This window comes from Haliotis asinina, chromosome 5, assembly GCF_037392515.1.
Source record: "Haliotis asinina isolate JCU_RB_2024 chromosome 5, JCU_Hal_asi_v2, whole genome shotgun sequence".
Lineage (NCBI taxonomy): Eukaryota > Metazoa > Mollusca > Gastropoda > Lepetellida > Haliotidae > Haliotis > Haliotis asinina.
Genome location: NC_090284.1, coordinates 27,909,233 through 27,930,153, shown reverse-complemented (window position 1 = coordinate 27,930,153; position 20,921 = coordinate 27,909,233). Strand labels below are relative to the sequence as shown.

The 20,921-nt window shown below is 41.8% G+C and overlaps 2 protein-coding genes across 4 annotated transcripts in view; both read left to right on the top strand.

The window, feature by feature from the left end:
- Positions 1–20,921, top strand: part of LOC137283639 (solute carrier family 22 member 4-like) — a 77,191-nt gene that overhangs the window by 30,549 nt on the left and 25,721 nt on the right. For all 3 annotated transcript variants that reach the window (XM_067815240.1, XM_067815238.1, XM_067815241.1), the window contains exon 2: positions 2,166–2,840. The gene's annotated coding sequence lies outside the window, so the exon portion shown is untranslated. The remainder of the gene's footprint in view (positions 1–2,165; positions 2,841–20,921) is intronic.
- Positions 1–20,921, top strand: part of LOC137283640 (SPRY domain-containing SOCS box protein 3-like) — a 445,038-nt gene that overhangs the window by 420,411 nt on the left and 3,706 nt on the right. The window lies entirely within an intron of this gene.

Below are 20,921 nucleotides of genomic sequence, written 5' to 3'. Positions count from 1 at the left end.
ATCATAAGTGCCTCATCGGCCTCCATCGTAAAGCCAACTATCGATTCATTAATACCATCGCCATTGGGCATACGCGCATGGATAATGAACAACCCGAACTTTCTCTACGCTGGGATTCGTTGCGAGCAAAAGCCAGCAAAATATTTCAAACCAAACCGCATTCGGAATTAAATTGTAGAGATCAGTTTTTGTCAGATATCCGCTGCCTCAAGCAGCTCACAAATTGCATCAGAAGCAGATTATTCTTTGCAATCACAATTTGAGTAAAAAGTCTAGTAACTATATAATCTTTGTCAGGATATCATCAATGCATCGCATACAAGGAGAGAACGTCTTGCACCACACATCATGAGACAACGTTCCCATGGATATCCTGCTGCTGTGTTTGCCTGACAGTTTAGAGAGGTGTGGACACCAGGCCCGCCACAATAAAGTGGGAGAAGGTGTTTGTGTGAGAAGGTTATCAGCATCTGACATTTCCCCCGTGGGACGGACGTTTGGTGTGCTGTCTCACCCATAAACTATTTTCAAAGGGAAGTGCAACTTGTTTAGTTCTAATTATGAGCGTGTAATCTTCTGGAGGGGTCAGTTGTTTCGAGAGTTTGAGAGTTTCCAAGATCTGTAAGTTATGAATCAACACATTACCGACGGGCGTGTTCATCCTACCCAAAGTATACTTTCATACCTGACACACTTTCATACCCGATGCCTGTCACCTACTCGTATATACACCATCACACCTGACACATACATTCATACCCGACTAACGGGATCGGGTGGTCAGTCTGGCTGACTTGGTTGACACGTGTCATCGGTTCCCAATTGCGCATATCGATGCTCATGTTGTTGATCACTGGATTGTCTTGTCCAGACTCGATTATTTACAGACCGTCCTCATATAGCTGGAATATTGGTTGAGTGCAGCGTAAAACTCACTCACTCACTTCATACCGAATACCTGTCATCCAAACCTAATGTGATGTAGAATGCTTTGATTGTTTATGTTCATTGCGAATGAAGGCCATGGAGGAGGAGTACGTGAGTGGAGATGAGGGAAAGGTTCGCTTCACATGTTGCTCGAGTTACACAGTGTCTTGATTCAGAACGATGTTCATGTGTCACAGGCATGGTTCTAGTAATGTTTACCAAGTGAGCACAATTAACTTGAGCTAGGTTTACAACGTCACTTGAATCCTTCAATAACAAATAATTCCTCCGATGTGGATTTTCTTGATTTTTGTCGCCTCAAATAAATCCTGCATGAATGCAGAAGGCGGACGCACTCGCGACTGACCGTGTGGTCTTGCGGAACCCCTGTTGTGTTGTGGCTCATTTGGATGAGGGTGTGCTTTTCGTATGTTGATCATGGCCATACATTGAAACATTTGACATGCCATTTGCTACAACATCAGTTTAACATTGATTCTGCTGGTTGGTGGTCTGTCGCATTTTTTATCTTTGCGTATATATAAATAACTTCTTCTTGCCTACCAGTACCGGAACTCCTGGCTTCCATTTGTCGATGGCTATTTAATTACTTCTGGCTTCCCATGTTATGTGTCGAGCTAGGTCATTTCATAATGTTCGTCTCATGTACATCTATTTCCCGCCAGTTAAATATATGTAAGGCATCTTCATTAAAGGAACGGAATTGAACCAGCCGTCTTTCCTCTTCACAGAATGGGTTAGTGTGGAAGTAATAACATCCAAAGTGTGGATGGAGGATATAAAATAGGGACGCTCGTATATAATGATGAGTGGAAAACTCTTACAAAGTGGAAAACAGATTATTTACTGAAGCACTCATATCTCACCGCCATGACCGTGCACCCTATAGTTATGTTTCTTGCTCTTGGGATTCACAACATGGAATACACCCATGCTGTCCTCATCAGATATACAACATACACATGGCCAGCTTAGGTAGTGAACGAAGCAAAGGTATTCAACCCACAACCGATCTATGACTCACTACACGCACAATGAACATTACAACACGAAGGTAGGCAGTCCAAAGGGCCATAGCACGTCTTAGCTACTGTCGTATTAAAATGGCGGTATCTGATTGAAATATATTATGTATGCATGTACATAACAGCTTTAGATTCCAGGATCAGGCGATTATCATCACTATGCCTTGACATAAATTTCATTTTTTGTTGCAGAATCATCCCCAACTTCATGCCATCCTGTATGTCCAAGTGAAGAGAGCACCCATTGGTGGCACCCTGAGGCAGAAGAAAGCACCGCTATCAGCTGTAGTGTTTACTTTTCTAGCAAGAACCACTCCATTCATTAGATGGTGTTGACATTCAACTCGTGGAACTTTCTCCAGTACTATTGAAGTCCTTCCTCCAAGGAATATTTTCAAAATGCTTGGTGGAAATTGATCATGACGGGCGCATCTATAAAGAACAGGAGGGGGAAGAGAAAAATCAATTGTTCCCAAATTACGATTTAAATTCAATTTGGGTTCCCTCAGACGTTTAAGTCTGGATATATCCAGCAGTTTGGACGTTTTGACCTTCACGAGAACACACGAGTGTCTAATACTCGGTTCCTGTTCAGCGGTCACATGGGAACTCGCGATTCCTCCAATAAAGTCTAGTTATCGCAAACGGAATTCAAGTCAGCATCCGACACAGATCCAGGAGTAAGACAGTATTGTGAATGCCTGGATTCTAATGTCAGTGGCTCTCGATATAGTGTGTGATTGAAACCAGCAAAATTGGACATTTTGTTATATGCCCTGTGAACGGATTATAATTCTCATAGGTTCTGGGTTTCCGGGAGGATATTTGCATCTGATCGATATATCCCTTCTGCTGCATCATTACTTGGTGAGTCCTTTAATTACCATCTCATTATCACCACTATATTCTACAATACACGACACGTTTTTCTTCCATGTGTATCCCATATCTAAAACTATATAGGGAATTCGAATCACAACAATAACCCAGTGGAAGGATAGTGTACGTGTCCAAACACTGTGATGTTGTATCACATTGGGACACATGGGACATTGTCTGATGTTTCCACGAACGATGCCGATATCTGAATTTTACGATAGTTGGTGTATACTTAATGAACATACTGCTCTTTCCTATCTACAGTATTGTGCTTACATAACTAGTGCTATCAGAGAATCATAACTTCAGATGTATTTTCCACATTACCTTAAGGTAATGACAGTACATGGGGATTGTTTCAAATTTACCTCAGCTGAAAAATTATGATTTAATATAACCATCATGTATATTGTTGTTCAGGGCATTTAATTTGACTAAATGATGGTAAAAGACCCAAACACAAAAAACTGCATCGTCTTACATCTGATAAATGTTATCTATAGAGACACATTTATCCTGACAGCAGTATGCAAGTAGATTCCATTTGTAGAATCCCCTCGTGTAGAGACAACATTCAGGTCTGACCAAGATACATTTTTATCCTGACATCGGTCTGCAAGTGGATTCCTGTTGTGTAGAATCCCCCGTATAGAGACAATATTTACGTCTGACTTAGAGACATATTTACTGATTCTAAATGGAAATGTGTATTCACTGATACATATTGGTCAAGCGGTGTGTTTCTGAGTAGGCGCTTTTAACAAAACAGTGAGTAGACGAGGATTTCCCCTCAGGATATACATTACAACATGCAGCAAGAGGCAGCTTTACTGTCTGAATATATTTGTTAATTTGAAACAAAGGATGTCTCTCATAGCGGTAGCTCTGGTGCTATTGTTGTTTATGGACGTGCTGTATTAAATATGTCTGTCGCGTCAGTGGTCAGACTCAGCAGTAGCTGTAGTGTAAGGCAACAATGCAGCTGTTGATGACACTGTCGTTACCGAATGTAGTTATTCGAATACGATACGATACATGTAATACCACAATCAACCCCGTCCTTTGGTCATGAGAAACCTGGACAAGCTTTATTAGAGACGGAATGGCACAATTTCCTTCATTGTAGTGCGACCACACGTGTTACCGCAAGGGCTGTAGTCTCGCATCACTACCTACAGGGAGAACATATCCAGCACATCTGCAGGTATACAGATACCTGTGTGACGTATATACTATTACGTTTAATGAATAATTACTCGACTTAGAAGCAGGATAGTTCCATTCACAAAGTATCCAGGGTTTACAAAGTAGTCATTTGCCATTCTTTGATAACATCCATACATAACCTGCATGCACTCGAATCATCCCGTTGTCTGCTCACTGAGTTGCAGTGAATGCAGCAGGTATTAGCGTTTTACTGATCTCCTTTGACAGCATCACTGATGTCGACCATCGTGGAATCCTACAGTCGCGCTTCACCACGACGCTTGCCCGTTATCAATGCAGGTGTTTTTGCCTTTGTAAAATGCATTTGTTGGTCAATGATTTAGGCTTGAAGCAGACATGTTAATGTTGAAAAGATATGATGCTGAGATGGTTAATTAAGATAGTAGTTAGTGTGTTGTTTGATCTTCAGAACAGTATCTGAAGGTGCATATTTATGCATAGCTTTCATGGTGACTCGTGGAACAACGCCTAACGTCTGAAGTAGTCACCGTAGACGGCGACTGGCACGACGTCATGATAAATCCATGTTGAGACATCCTTGGTTTAAGAGTCGACTGGCTGCAGGTAGTTGGACGCTAGCCGCACATGGGTACATCATCCACTACGATGAGTTCCTTTCACGTGCAGTAACCATACTGATTTTTAACCGCATCAGTAATCCGTTAGCACTTGAGTGGGTGAACGGGTGTAATTTACGTATATGTCGGCGGTCTGTAAATAATCGAATCTGGACCTGACAATCTAGTGATCAACAGCATGAACTTCGATCTGCGCAACTGGGATCCGATGACATGTGTCAACCAAGTCAGCCAGCCTGACCACCCGATCCCACCAGTCGCTTCTTACGACAAGCATTGCCGCCTCTTGTGGCAAGCATGGGTTGCTGAAGACCTATTCTATACCACCGATTTTCACAAGTCCATAAGCTCATGATGAAGGGGGAGCATGGTTGATGTATGGGTTGACACTTCAGCCAACCTGTTTGAATCAACAATTCGAATCTTGCATCTTGCTGTTTATCTGAAGGTTATTAGCTTAGTAAAATCGTCGCAATGTAATTCCCCTTCCTCAGGGACTACATTTGAACGTTTTGTCAAAACCTATTTATTGGAATTCAATTCAAATCTTTTCGTAGGCATCGCTAGATTTTGCAGACAGCAGAAGACAAACAGATTTAGAGTAATCTCCCTTCAATCGATTTGCATTCGCAAAAAGCATGTGTCATTTCAGTGATTCAGTGTCATTAGAGATAAAGAAGTAGTAATGCGAAGCAACGAATAAGTTGCCACTGGCAGCGGGATACATTAAAATCTACCTCGCTTGTATGTGGGGTACATCTATATATCTCATAACGATTGATCCATATGTAACATGTACATATCTCATTACGCTTGATCCATAAATAACATGTACATATCTCATGATGCTTGATCCATATGTAAAATGTATATATCTCATTACGCTTGATCTATATGTAATTATATATCTCATTGTGCTTCATACTTATGCCGTGTATGTATTACGATCAACTTAAACACAGATGCAGGTACATCATTAGGTTAGATATAGCATGTAATAAGCATATCTTTACGCTAACACATTTAAAAGGATTAAGCTGTGTTTGTGGACTGATGAAAAAGGGCCACACTGTAGCAAATTCATTGGTACACGGATTCCATGAAACTGCATTATCTAAAGCTAACTGAATTAACGCAGCGAGCAGCTTTTGCTTTGAAGTCTTCCGTCCCAAAATGTCTACTGGGAATCACGTCCCTTGATCTTACTAAAGTTTTCTGCTCTTACAAAAATGGCAGTTTCGTTCCCATGAAAATGACTTTGCATTAGTAAAGTTGAAACTGGAATGAAAACCAGAATCGATTGATGTTCTAAATGAATTAAATATGAACGTTGTGTTAACGTTTGATGAGTGCTGGATAGGGGTGTTGATGAAGTGGGGATTACCGCTTGAGGTGGCGTAGTTGGATCTTGGGAAGCGTTACATGACAGTCATTTCTTTTGGTAAGTATAACAGTCTCTATTGTCATGTCGATTTGCCGCTTCATTTCAGTGAACCGTCATACATACATGACGTGTGCAAAAGCTTTTTTCGGATGATGATAATATTTGATGACCCTATTTGACGTTATTTTCAGACGTTGAAGAATCCCTTTAGTTCTGTACCCGCTCAAAAGGCAACGAAGTCACTCGACATATTGGAAAGAAATGAGCGAGAATTTGCTTGGAAGTGTTTGAGAGTATATGTCTATCATCCCACTCTACACAAAAAAGTATACTTATATGTAACAATAATGATATCATAGGGACGTTGTACTCCTATATACAGTGTACATGACAGTTTTGTATTTGTCCTTCTCTCTCATGATCTGGCAGTGCCAACGGACGCAGCTCTTTGCCTTCAGTATCTCATAAAAGCTCTTCCTACAACATTGTTACCGCAAGTGATTTTTCCACGCTTACTGATCATAATATTGATGTTGTTACTGTCGCAATAATTATTATCGACACGGTGAATGTATTGTTTGAATACACGTTCCGTACTCGTTACAATATATTGGTATACTGTTATGATACCATAGGTATTTTCAGTATCTCATCCTTTGGCCCCATGTCTACTGACTGAATAAACCCTCGTGAACGAATTCATTTGAGAGGCATGCACTAGTGGTAAGAATAGAGACTTAATTGGTGCAAAGAATGTGGTGGGTCTGACTGGCAGTTTCATCAGTATGTCCATATGGAATAAAGGAGCTATCACTTGTCGACCTGAACACTAACAGAAAAATGCATTTGAATTCCAACCACACTAATTTGAATTTGTTTTTCAATCGAGACTGATGTAGCGTGGCATTCCGTGTCCCTAAAGGCCTTAAAGAAAACGCCTCACATATAGTTATTGGAGCATTCGCCTGGAACATTCGTCATGGGAATAGGAACAGATCAACGTTGTTTTTGCGACATGCTGTTTGAACCTTTGGAGTCGAGAATGCTAGGACATCAACATTGGTTTTAAGATATGATGTGGGCGTCTTGTGAGTAGAGGACACCGAAGAATCAACATTGGTTTTAAGACATGATGTAATCGTCTTGTGAGTAGAGGACGTCAAGGAATCGACATTGTTTTTGAGACATGATGTGGGCGTCTTCTGAGTAGAGGACGTCAAAGAATCAACATTGTTTTTGAGACATGATGTGGGCGTCTTGACAGCAGAGGATGTCAAGACATCAACATGTTTTGAGACATGCTATCAGACATCTTTGGAATGCAAGCAGATCATAGCCTCTTCAGAATCTGAGAGATGCTGCAGGTTTAGAAGTAAGGATTTGTTTATCGGTAAATTGCTGTGATACCGATGAAATGTTTAGTGAGATACATTTTAAAAATATGGAATTACAGAAGATATGGTGTAAAAGCATTGCCAAGTCACGTTGATTCAATTCAGTTACATGCTGTAATTGTGACCAAACTTCACCTTCAGTTTGTATACTGGTAATTGAGTGTGGGTTGGAATCCCAGCAGAACAATACTGGAAACTGTACTTAACTGAGAATGTATATTACTGAATATATCATATGATGCATTTAACCACATTGTATATTAAATCTTCATCTTCTGTTAGTGGTTTAATCCAAATAGCATTTTAAATAACATATTAAGATAATCTGGCACACAAAAGGCGCACTCACATTCGCACACAGAGTGGACGATTATGAAAACGCACATGGTAGACAAATTTCGCAAAGGGGTCTATGTATGGTCATGGTGACAGCTATTTCTTTTTGTGTTCTGAACTCTTGACGGTGTCGTGGCTGTTGCAGAACACTAAATATTACTCGATTTAACGTACTCTTTAGTTTGTAAGCTATAAACTATCTACGTTAATAGAGGGGTTGTTCCCTTGGTCTTCTTGTGATTCCGGTGTACTCACTGATTTCCCTCGTTCACGATATTGCGGAATATAGATGAAGAACGTCTCACTTTATGTTGTAGTCGGTCTATCATCGTACGGACGGACACTATCGTGGAATTCTTGTGAGAGGGTTCCATGGCCAATGCAGTTTGCGTACGTCAACGATAAGTTTGGGATTAAAGTGGAAATTCGATGCAGAGAAATATAACGATACGAGTATTGAAGGTCTAGAATTAAAACAACAACAAAACAGTTATGTAGTTATGTAATTCATATACCGCCATTTAGGTTCCACAGAACACTGTATAATTCATCGTAACTTAATATGCTCATTATCATTGAAATGATATGTTTCGCTAAGTTCCGTATAGGACGACAATAATATTATTAGAGAATGACTGCGAAACCAACGAGTAAGAGAATTTTCCTAACGATGATGAATTTCTATAACTGAAAGGTTAATGGCACCTTGCATCCTTCACCTGTGGCCACGTCGTGTCTTTATGGGGCTGTTTGAACACTGAGCGAGTATTCTCTCCTGAGGCATCTATAACGCTGGTGTTAGAGAGACATTATGTACTTCACAGGCTATACAACTGACATTTAGTACATACTGTGGGAAGCTAGTTAGTGCACCCAAAACCATGAACGAGTATTATCGGTAGGATCTATTGATGAAACTGCCTAGACACAAAGGATCTTAGGCCTCCATGTTTTATACCAAGCTCCTTGGCTATAACCTAAATTTTCTATGGCCCTAATTATGTGAGCAATTTTAGAGCAATCAAAGTGGCAGATAAAATTTGGAACCTATGCCAGTATATCAAGCACACATGCCGGTCTGGGTTATGTGGCACAAATAACGGACTGTAACAACCCTGGTGCTTTATGGTTCCTGTCGTGTGGTAGACTCGGAGAAGTCTCTGTTGCAATAATGGACAGATACACGTCAAACACGATGAGGTAAGACACTGTGTATCAGATTTTAAAATGCGTGAAATACCCACTCTACGCTTGAGTTTCCAGCTTTGTTGAAAATTGGTTTCCCAGAAAGTATAGTTCAAACAATGATAGAGTAATATTATACAATTTATGGATAACAAAATTCTTGTTTATTGCACAGAACGACGATTCTTTGTGGATTCTAACATCGTTTTCAAGGTAAAGGTCCTTTTTATCGTATACATATGCGTATTATTGACTCACCAACTTCTAGAATGCCGATCAAACAAGTATCTCATACACGCTTACCATCTTGCTACAATACCAATGTTACACAAGTAGTAAGTCAAGGTCATACAGAAAAACATAAACATATGAATAAAAAACAGGTATCTCCTATTGAATATATACATGTACGTGTATATATAAAGTTGTTAAAAGTACCCATAAATTGCTTTGATTGGATAAGCAAACTTTTTTGTCCACTTGGAACGGCTTTTGTTGATCTGATGCTACACATAACGCCAACGTCTGTGTCAGTCATATTTAACCTGTGCAATCTTTTAATCATAAGGAGTAAGTCACATAAGCAAATACCATGTCATGGTATTCTTCAGTGCTAAGTTGGTCGCAGCATGAATGGAAGAGTGTTACGTTCAATTAACGTGTCAAAAATATTAACGAGAAAGGTCAAAACACGTTTACGTACGACGGTTTCTGGCGAGAATTAAAAAAAGTGAATAACTCTTACGCATACAAGGTCTTGCAAACCCTGAGGGATTCTGGTTCTCTCACCTCTGTACATAGTTGTCGGTCTCTCCATGAAGTCTGTAGTACCGAACATTCTGGATCTCTCACCTCTGCACATAGTTGTCGGTCTCTCCATGAAGTCTGTAGTACCGAACATTCTGGATCTCTCACCTCCCCATGCAGATGGTGGTCTCTCCATGAAGTCTGTAGTACCGAACATTCTGGATCTCTCACCTCCCCATGCAGATGGTGGTCTCTCCATGAAGTCTGTAGTACCGAACATTCTGGATCTCTCACCTCCCCATGCAGATGGTGGTCTCTCCATGAAGTCTGTAGTACCGAACATTCTGGATCTCTCAACTCCCCATGCAGATGGTGGTCTCTCCATGAAGTCTGTAGTACCGAACATTCTGGATCTCTCACCTCCCCATGCAGATAGTGGTCTCTCCATGAAGTCTGTAGTACCGAACATTCTGGATCTCGCACCTCCCCATGCAGATGGTGGTCTCTCCATGAAGTCTGTAGTACCGAACATTCTGGATCTCTCAACTCCCCATGCAGATGGCGGTCTCTCCATGAATGTGTAGTACCGAACATTCTGGATCTCTCACCTCCCCATGCAGATGGTGGTCTCTTCATGAGTGGGTGAGTGAGTTAATACTTAACGTCACATTGGCAATATTTCAGCCATATCGTGACGAGAACATTTTGATACTGAAATGAAATATGTATACATTATAAAATCCTGTCGTCAAAGGACAGTAAAACCACTAGAGCATCACATTTACAATTAAAACTAGTGTGGAGAGTTCAAACAATTACCACTATTCGGACAATACAACATAAAATACGGGCTGTAGATCGCCAACAACTGCAGGTAGATCACCATACTAGGGACCATGGGGACTTACAGTACTTCTGCTACCTGCATGGACCCCAGATGGATTTACACCATCCCCTCAGCCGTTGGCGATTATACTGAAAGTTAACCATTATTAAAAACAACAAATATACTACGATTAAAAGTTTGGTCGTACTAAATTTACATAGAATGTTTTGGACTTACGTACCCTCTCAGGAGGACAATAATTTTACAATACTTCAACCCCCCTCGAGGGCACAGCCACTAACAATCTCAGTTATTAATCTAGACTACCAATAATAAAATATTTATCTATTTACAATTCTGATAACAAATCTAATTCTTTTAAGAAGGCAATAATTAAATGAGAGCTGGTATGAGTAAAAAGATCAATCATAGTTCGTGAATTAAAATACTGATCCCTTGTGATGGAATACTCTACACAGTCAAGCAGGATATGCTTGACTGTGATTCTTTCATCACAAGGGATGCAGAACGGAGGATCCTCACCTTTCAAAAGGTATTCATGAGTATATCGTGTATGGCCAATACGACATCGCCGCAAAATGACCTCTTCAAATCTGGACTGACAACCCAAGTGGGTATACCCAATATATGGTTTAATTCCATGTAATTTATTTACACCCACTTGGGTGTCCCACTTCTTCTGCATCAGATCACGGGTATAAGATCTAATGGTAGCTTTGTAATCAGTGTAGGGAATAAGAAGTGGTGTCACAGATTTGTTGAGTGCTGCCTTAGCAGCAAGATCGGCCATTGCGTTACCAGAAATGCCTACGTGACTGGGTAACCAACAAAAGACGATGTCGCATTGGCCAGTAGCAAGATTATTATACAATTCAATAATATCAATTAAAAGTGGATGTTTACAAGATAGGTTTTTAATAGCCTGAAGGCAAGAAAGAGAATCTGAATAAATTATATATTGTTTATGTTTAGTATGTCTTTGAATATATTTGAGAGCCGATAATATGGCGTTTGCTTCTGCTGTAAAAATAGAACTATTATCTGGTAATCTAGAAGATATTGTTCTGGATCCAATGACAGTGGCACAAGCCACTGCGCCACCATCCTTGGACCCATCTGTAAATAAGGATTTATAATTGCTATATCTATGCTTCAATTGATTAAATTCTTGTTTATATTGTAATTCATTAGTTTCTGATTTTTTAAATGTGGCTAGTGTTAGGTCGACTTGTGGCCTAACTAACTGCCAAGGAGGAGAAGAAAGAAGACCGGAATTTGCTATATTGTCCAGCTCAATGCCGGCAGCAGAAATAAACGATTTAATTCTGTGGCCTAAAGGCGGAACAAGAGAAGTTTTTCTGTTGTACCGTTCCTCAAAAAGGGGATTAAAGATGCAGTTATAGGCAGGGTTTGACTGATTGGAATGTAGTTTTGTCACGTACTGTAAGGCTAATTTTATACGGCGTTGGTCAAGGGATGGCTCATCAGCCTCGACGAAGAGGCTCTCAATGGGTGACGTTCGAAAGGAGCCAAGACAAAGTCTTAGACCTTGATGATGGACAGAATCTAAAAGTTTAAGGTTACTTTTGCAGGCTCCACCATATACAATTGAGCCATAGTCAAGTTTAGAGCGGACAAGTGATCTATATAAGTGAAGGAGAGTAGTCTGATCCCCTCCCCACTTTGAATTGGATACAACTTTTAACAAATCGAGCGCCTTGAGGCATTTAGCTTTAAGAGATTTAATATGTGGCAGAAATGTTAAATGGGAATCAAAAATTAAGCCCAAGAACTTGGCCTCCTTTACCACCTTGATGGGAGAGCCATTTAAGGTTAGCTCTGGGTCCTTATGAGGTTTATATTTTCTACAGAAGTGTATACAATTAGTTTTGGATTTAGAAAATTTAAATCCGTTTTCAAGACACCAGTTATTTATTTTATTTAAACACAACTGTAATTGCCGTTCAATGGTGCGCATATTTTTACCACGACAAGAGATATTAAAATCATCCACGAATAATGATCCATCAATTGAATCATTTAAAACCTTTGATAAACTGTTGATCTTAATACTAAATAATGTGACAGACAAAATACTGCCTTGAGGGACACCCTGATCCTGATTGTAATGATCAGACAGGGTAGAACCCACTCGGACTTGAAATTGCCTGTCTTGTAAAAACTGTGATATAAAAAGAGGTAAACGACCTCTCAAACCAAAATCATGTAAATCCTTTAAAATGCCATGCTTCCACGTGGTATCATAAGCTTTCTCGAGATCAAAGAAAATTGATACAGCATGTTGTTTATTTACTATAGCATTTTTCACAAAGGATTCTAAACGTACCAAATGATCAATGGTACTGCGATTTTTCCTGAAACCACATTGAATATTTGTAATAAGGTTGTTGATTTCAAGATACCATGTTAATCTATTATTTACCATTCGCTCCATGGTTTTATATACACAACTCGTTAAGGAGATTGGTCTGTAATTAGATGGATCAGTATGATCTCGACCAGGCTTTGGTATTGGGACTACAATGGCATTACGCCAGGAAGTTGGAACATTGCCTGTAGTCCAGATATTATCAAATATATTAAGCAGCGTTTCCAAACATGTTTTGGGCAAATGCTTCAGGAGCTGATAATGGATACCATCAGCCCCTGTAGCTGTATCATGAGCCTGTTCAAGGGCGGTATAGAGCTCATGCAGTGAAAATAATTCATTATAATCTTCACCATTGTCCGAGTTAAAATTGATTGTTTTCTTCTCCTGTTGTTTCTGGTGCTTTTGAAATTCAGGGACATAATTGGATGAAGATGAGTGCCTGGCGAGAGTTTCACCAAGCTTATTGGCAATGTCAGCCTTATCCGTTAATAAATTATCACCATCCTTTAAATGTTGAACGGTAGATTTGGAACCTTTGCCCTTTATTCTTTGTATCATATTCCACACCTTTGAAATAGGTGTGCGTGAATTGATCTTGGAAACATATTTTCTCCAAGACTGACGTTTATTCTGCTTAAATGTGCGTCGAGCCTTGGCATTTAAAATTTTAACTTTATCTAAATTGTGAACAGTAGGGTGTCTTCGAAAATGTCTTCTGCTTTCTTCCTACTTTTCCTGGCCTGTTTACATTCGTTATCAAACCATGGCTTACGAATGTGTGGATTTACAGAGAACTTAAGAATAGTATCATCAGCAATTTGTTTCAGTGTCTCCGAAAATGACTGGATTGCATCATGAGCGTCCATGAAAAATTCTGGTTTTAAGTTTTTAGTACAACTAGTCTGAAATAAAGGCCAATTAGCTTTAGAAAAATTCCATCTTGACGTCGACAGATCATCAGTTGGATTTATAGCAGTGATTACTGTCGGAAAATGGTCACTACCACACAGGTCACCGTGGACTGATCATGAAAATTCATTAAGTATGGTTGGATCTGTGATTGACAAATCTAGTACTGAATATGTACCCGTTGCTGGATGTAGATATGTGTTCGAACCGTCGTTAAATATGCACAAGTCATTATTAGAAACAAAATCTTCAAGAATTTTACCTTTATTGTTCGTATCGTTGCTTCCCCACAGAGGATTATGACCGTTGAGATCTCCCGTTATAACAGAAATTCCCGTTATAACACTGAATTTCTGATAGCTGAAGAGTCGAGGATGGTGGTATGTACAACGAACAGAGTGTGATCGTGACGTGTAAGGTTAGTCGGACAGCAACAGCCTGAAGTTTAGTTTTAAGAGGAACAGGGCTGTGAATGATACCCTGTCTCACCAAAATGGAAGCAACCCCGGTTGCTTTATCCCCCGGAGGTGAAAAACAGTGATACGAGTTGTACTGACGCATTTCAAACTTATCATCACGTTTAAGAAATGTTTCCTGTAGACTAAATGCTGATGGGTTTAAATCTTGAGCTAATAATTGGACTTCGTGAAAATTATTCCTAAGCCCTCTGCAATTCCACTGTACTACATTTGTAGCGTTACTCATGGCGGTTCTATTGGAGACCTCTCACGTGTACGAGAGGAGGGTGTACCGTTATTTCGGTTTTGTGAAGATGGCGTATCATCCATCTCCAAAGGCTCAAACAAATTGTGAACCTCTACAGGAGTATCAGCAGGAGATTTCTTTGATCTACGATTTAGACGCTTTCTTTGCGATTTTGACATTTCACCTTTTGACGTTTCAACATCTATAGCTGTTTGAACAACTTCACCTGATACATGACTAATAGTCTGAGAGGCAGACGTTGTAAAAAAGCCCTGACTGCCAGAAGTACTATTCACATGAACAGGTTTCTCAGAAGCCATCCAGATCAAATCCGTTTGACACGAAGTAGAGATTGTTTCTGGTCGTCGTGAGACTGCAGCAGAGTATGTCACAGTGGGAGAGGGATTATGTTGATTCTGGCTAAGGACTTTGTTTTTAGCCTCCATGAAGGAAATATTTGTTTCATACTTTAATTTAAGTATCTTAGATTGCATTTGCCATTCAGGACAACATTTAGAAGAGGAAAGATGACTGCTTCCACAATTGGCACATTTAATATCATTGCTGCAGTCAGAGTCCTGATGATGTTCACTACAACGATGACAACGAGGAGTGTTTCGACAGGACTTAGACCCGTGTCCAAACTTCTGACAGGAATAGCAGCGGAGTGGAGTGGGGATATACACCTCCACTCCGATATTGAAATAGCCGGCATTGATTGACTTTGGCAGAGTGCACGATGAAAAGGTAAACATGTAAGTGTGGCCAGGTACAATGCTACCATCCTGCTTCTTAACAGGAAAACGTTTGACGGAAGTTACATTCTGATCCTTAAGTTCAGCCACTATTTCATCCTCGGACATGTCCGCCAGACAATGGGCTCTATCCCTAACAATGCCTCTACTTGAGTTCAGAGTTCTATGAGCTGAGACAGCAACATTGACGTTGGCAAAATGATGTTGTTGCAATAAATTTATGGATTGCTGTCGTCGCGCACACTCAACAAGAAGTGTACCTCCTCTGAGACGTGAAACGTTCTTAACCTCTCCACAAATAGATTGTATTGTCTTTGATACTAGAAATGGATTGATCTTGAGTGGTTCACCATTGGTAGATTCAATAACTATGAATCTTGGCCAAGGTTCTTGGTGTGTTGGACCTGAAACATCTTCATTGCAAGAAAGATGATCAGCCTCTAAACGTCTTTTTTGTCGTTTCTCGTGGAACCAGAAAGGGTGATTGACATGGTGATGATAATAGATTCAGCACTCCCGCTCCCCACCCGCCACCGAGTGTCAACGAGGACAGTGTTGTACTGCAGTGGAACTCCAGCCTGCAAACACTAAGGATACAGGAGTGGTATACTCAAGTAAATACGACATGAGTAGCTACATTTGTCTACCAATTCAAATGCTAGGCTGGTTCGGCTCTTAGCAAGAAATTGGAGACATATAGAACACAGAGGTCGACATCACCAGATTGGCCCACGAGCCACCGCCTTCTGGCATAGGACTCTAGGCAAGTAGATATAGCAAAAAGGTATTACACACTAGACGTCAAAAATGACCAATGCCCAATAAATCAAATGTGCGAAAATACTCTCTATGCACAGGGCATGGCGTGACCAGCCGATTGATAGAATCGGGCCGATTCTACCACCCGTCTAGGTGAAGTAAGGGCCGAATTGGTGTGTTGAGCAATAGGAGCAAAATGGTTCAGTCCCCTACTGCCCTCAACCACCAGGATCCCGTCCTCCACCGACACGGGACGCAACCCACGGCAAACAGGTTGCCCAATTTAGTCGCCTCTTACGACAAGCAATGGGGTGCTGTGGACACATTCTGTCCCGGGTCCACACGGGAGGTCTCTTCATGAAGTCTGTAGTACCGAACATTCTGGATCTCTCAACTCCCCATGCAGATGGTGGTCTCTCCATGAATGTGTAGTACCGAACATTCTGGATCTCTCACCTCCCCATGCAGATGGTGGTCTCTCCGTGAAGTCTGTAGTACCGAACATTCTGGATCTCTCACCTCCCCATGCAGATGGTGGTCTCTCCATGAAGTCTGTAGTACCGAACATTCTGGATCTCTCACCTCCCCATGCAGATGGTGGTCTCTCCATGAATGTGTAGTACCGAACATTCTGGATCTCTCACCTCCCCATGCAGATGGTGGTCTCTCCATGAAGTCTGTAGTACCGAACATTCTGGATCTCTCACCTCCCCATGCAGATGGTGGTCTCTCCATGAAGTCTGTAGTACCGAACATTCTGGATCTCTCACCTCCCCATGCAGATGGTGGTCTCTCCATGAAGTCTGTAGTACCGAACATTCTGGATCTCTCACCTCCCCATGCAGATGGTGGTCTCTCCATGAAGTCTGTAGTACCGAACATTCTGGATCTCTCACCTCCCCATGCAGATGGTGGTCTCTCCATGAAGTCTGTAGTACCGAACATTCTGGATCTCTCAACTCCCCATGCAGATGGTGGTCTCTCCATGAAGTCTGTAGTACCGAACATTCTGGATCTCTCACCTCCCCATGCAGATGGTGGTCTCTCCATGAATGTGTAGTACCGAACATTCTGGATCTCTCACCTCCCCATGCAGATGGTGGTCTCTCCATGAAGTCTGTAGTACCGAGCATTCTGGATCTCTCACCTCCCCATGCAGATGGTGGTCTCTCCATGAATGTGTAGTACCGAACATTCTGGATCTCTCACCTCCCCATGCAGATGGTGGTCTCTCCATGAAGTCTGTAGTACCGAACATTCTGGATCTCTCAACTCCCCATGCAGATGGTGGTCTCTCCATGAAGTCTGTAGTACCGAACATTCTGGATCTCTCACCTCCCCATGCAGATGGTGGTCTCTCCATGAAGTCTGTAGTACCGAACATTCTGGATCTCTCAACTCCCCATGCAGATGGTGGTCTCTCCATGAAGTCTGTAGTACCGAACATTCTGGATCTCTCAACTCCCCATGCAGATGGTGGTCTCTCCATGAAGTCTGTAGTACCGAGCATTCTGGATCTCTCACCTCCCCATGCAGATGGTGGTCTCTCCATGAATGTGTAGTACCGAACATTCTGGATCTCTCAACTCCCCATGCAGATGGTGGTCTCTCCATGAAGTCTGTAGTACCAAACATTCTGGATCTCTCAACTCCCCATGCAGATGGTGGTCTCTCCATGAAGTCTGTAGTACCGAACATTCTGGATCTCTCACCTCCCCATGCAGATGGTGGTCTCTCCATGAAGTCTGTAGTACCGGACATTCTGGATCTCTCACCTCCCCATGCAGATGGTGGTCTCTCCATGAATGTGTAGTACCGAACATTCTGGATCTCTCACCTCCCCTTGCAGATGGTGGTCTCTCCATGAAGTCTGTAGTACCGAACATTCTGGATCTCTCACCTCCCCATGCAGATGGTGGTCTCTCCATGAAGTCTGTAGTACCGAACATTCTGGATCTCTCACCTCCCCATGCAGATGGTGGTCTCTCCATGAAGTCTGTAGTACCGAACATTCTGGATCTCTCAACTCCCCATGCAGATGGTGGTCTCTCCATGAAGTCTGTAGTACCGAACATTCTGGATCTCTCACCTCCCCATGCAGATGGTGGTCTCTCCATGAAGTCTGTAGTACCGAACATTCTGGATCTCTCAACTCCCCATGCAGATGGTGGTCTCTCCATGAAGTCTGTAGTACCGAACATTCTGGATCTCTCAACTCCCCATGCAGATGGTGGTCTCTCCATGAATGTGTAGTATCGTATATATTGTATCTTTCATCAACACATGTAGTCGACATTCCCTCGAGCAAGTCTGCATTAAGAACAGTGTATGCACCATGTCGAAGATTGGTGATGACGCATCCAAACAGTTCTTGTATATCAATGATTATTTGTTGTACTGGCCATGACGGACAAGAAACGTGAACGGGTTGTTTGCGTTGAGTTGATTGCGTTAGTACTGAACTGTTAACAGAGATTACAATAGAAGAATTTTCAATACTAACTCTCAATGCACACATGAAACACACACGCACACGCACACGCACACGCACACGCACACGCACACGCACGCACACGCACACGCACTATCACAGATGATACTCCGTATGTACATGACCAGTGTAATATTTATTTACTGATATTTCACTGTTATGGAGGCAATAGTGAACACAAATCTGTAGATTTAGTCAACTATAGAAAAGGTGTTACATCGGTAATCGATTCCAATGTACGTTTATCGTAGGCGAGGCGGAATGAATTACAAAAGTGCACCGAGGTATCTGTCAGTTATATAATGCAAGGATCCCGAGCTACGGGCATGATTATCTCAGATGATGCTATCGTGTGGTTGTGCGTATTCATTTTGCCTTGCTATGGTCCCTGCATGGTTGTGGAGTCCCCAGTCACGATGGCGACAGCCGGTACATTTAACATGTCTCAATGTTCAATTCTGGAAGCGATTTTAAACTGAGTTTTGAAATATACTTTCTAGGTTCTTTTATGCGAAGATTAAAGTGAGGCCAGGCGTTTCAAATGTCGCCCAATCCGACAGCTAAATCAAGTATATTACTGGTGGTGGCTTGAAAGTTGAACTGTACCCGATTCCATTGGGTTGAAGGCGCTGTAGCATTGTACAGTTTGCACGTTTCAGTGCCTTCAGCTGGACCACACACAGAACCAGCACGCATATTTCGGAAGGCATGAAAGTGACTAGATACGAGGGGCGTTCACTTAAGATTCCCCCTGACCAACTTCTGGTTTTCAGGTGTGGATGAAACTTTATGTGAGTAATGACACATGTCAGTGGGTCATATGCTAATTTTCAGAATTGGACTACGAAAGCTAGTTCTCTGACAAGCGTTTTTTCGTTTTAATGAAATAGGGTGTGACAATGGAGCCTGTTGTATACCGAGCAATGATCAAGTTTTTGTAGTTGAAAGGTCGCAATCAACCTATGTGAGGATGTTACATCGTATAACTTAGCACCGTCACCGCCAGTTTTAATATGTTCTTCCGCCTCTGACGAACACACTGTCCGTCAAGTGGAGACTGCCATTTTGGAAGATCGCTGTTTTACTGTTTGCCAGTCAGTCCATGATGATGGCTGCATAAAATGGGAGAGGTGCAACTCGTGGTTGTTGCTATGTGGAGAAGGGCGAATAAATGTGCCAAATTCCCTTCCACTAAGTCCGCTGCAAGTGCATCTGTTGAGATCTTCAATGAACGTCCCTCGTATTACCCTAAGTAAAGAAGAGGCTTAAAGATAGACGAGGATTAACAACTGCCATCAATAAGGGAAATACTGATAGAATACATAACACAGCAATGGATAATGGACAAACCGTCACTGTATTGTCAGTACAGTAGGCATCCTCTGACGATAGCGTTCTGGGCAATGAATTGGGCATCACAAATTTTCTTCAGGTTTATTTCGAGAGAATTTGCGTTGTTTTGAAGCAGACCCTACAGACAGAGTGATGGGAGCTTTACTAGTATCAGTCACACACCAGCTATAACAGGTCGACTACCCAGTGTCTCCCTGCCCGACAAGGACAAGTCTGTTCTAGAAGTGATCCCTTCGGCTGTCGTTGATGTGAAAGGAATCCACTGGTGAACTTGCTCCTAAAAGGTCTGATCACTGTGTCCATGTGCACAGATATGTTGCTGGTTGCAATTCATGACTTAGACCTTTGAGTTCACTCTATGTACACTCGCTAAGGTATATTAGCGAAACATCACCAAATAGTTCTCTGGTCTAAAACAACACTTAAGCTAGATGTGGTAGAAGTAAATGTTTTATTGCAAACTTCGGTCATCGGCAACAGTATTTAACGGATCGCAGGAAGAAAAACGACGCAGCTCGTGATCTAAGATCACATGAATGACACTGGGGTGCATTGTCCAGTATTCGATCATCAATGCAGAATCGACTGGGAGCTTCTACAACTTTCTTTGCAGCACCTATTGTTCAATGCCGGGTGTGGCTACCGCCAGCACTAATGCAGGTCACAACCTTGCGTCGAACTTAGTAGCTGAGTCTTCTGACGTCTTGATTAGGGATCCGACGCCATTCCTCAGCAGAGCAGTGCCAAAGCGTTCCTCGGCAATTGCTGATTTTGGCGTTTCCGAATACTACGTCCCAGTTGTCCTCAGAATGCTCTATTGGGGACAGATCTTGAAGAGCTGGAACTTGCTTTTTTCACTAAAGTTTACTCTTCGCCAGTTTCTCTGCTGCCAGTGAGGCACAGTCCTGATTCATCTCAATCTGGCAAGTCGGTGTTGGCACCTCTACGTCATGCTCTTTTAAGGTCGGTCGGCACAGGGACAATGAATGCGGAGTCGTCTGATCACA